The sequence below is a fragment of the Prionailurus bengalensis genome, chromosome B3 (genome assembly GCF_016509475.1).
Source record: "Prionailurus bengalensis isolate Pbe53 chromosome B3, Fcat_Pben_1.1_paternal_pri, whole genome shotgun sequence".
Taxonomy (NCBI): Eukaryota; Metazoa; Chordata; class Mammalia; order Carnivora; family Felidae; genus Prionailurus; species Prionailurus bengalensis.
This window is the reverse complement of record NC_057355.1, coordinates 17,788,979-17,789,756: the sequence shown is the minus strand read 5'-3', so window position 1 is coordinate 17,789,756 and position 778 is coordinate 17,788,979. Positions and strand designations below refer to the sequence as shown.

The window sequence follows — 778 nt, the reverse complement described above, 5'->3', positions numbered from 1 at the left end:
GCCCATCAGGTTTGCTCAGATTTCTCCCTAGTATAGATCTGGGGGCCAAGAAGAAGGTGGCGGTCAACCCTAAAGAGCAAGCATTGTTCTGGCAGGCACCTGCCTCATATGTGCCCTCTGCATCGTCTTCTTACAGGAGGCAAGAGGGGGCTCTATATTCCAGCAGTGGGAATGGGTCACTTCTGCAGGTGTGGGGTAAGGTGGAGGCCCAAGCTTCTTACCTGCAGTACCCAGGTACCCCCATCCCAAAGCTCTGAGTCCCACTCCTTCCCCATCAGGGCCCTTACTTCAACATAGGAGACGTGCCTGGAATGAGAACCCAGGGTTCCCAGAAGTAGTGCCTCCTTTAAGCTCATGTACTCTGCCTCATCTTCCATTCTATCTGCCTTCTGCCTGCAGGAGAACAACGAACTAGGTGCTCTAACCCTCACACTTTATTTACTTATTTTTTTAATTATTATTATTTTTTAAAATATGGAACGCTTCACGAATTTGCATGTCATCCTTGAGCAGGGGCCATACTAATCTTCTCTGTATCGTTCCAATTTTAGTATATGTGCTGCCAAAGCGAGCACACACTTTACTTTAAATCATTGAGCAGTAGTGATTGCTCAGTGGCCATCACTGAAATGGCAATACTCAGATGGACTTTTTCTCTCTTATTCACTCAGTGGCACTTAGCAAATCACTGGTTTCCAGTCTTTCTAGTTACCATTTTCTCCAGACTTCTCCCAAAAGCCTCCCTTCTGCCTATACCCTGTCCCAGTTCATTAAGGTC

General features: G+C 46.8%; 1 non-coding gene across 1 annotated transcript; it reads right to left on the bottom strand.

The window, feature by feature from the left end:
• Positions 1 to 468: 468 nt before the first annotated feature.
• On the bottom strand, positions 469 to 575 carry LOC122469676. Its single transcript, XR_006293571.1, has one exon. It is a non-coding gene; the product is annotated as a U6 spliceosomal RNA (small nuclear RNA).
• Positions 576 to 778: the final 203 nt, after the last annotated feature.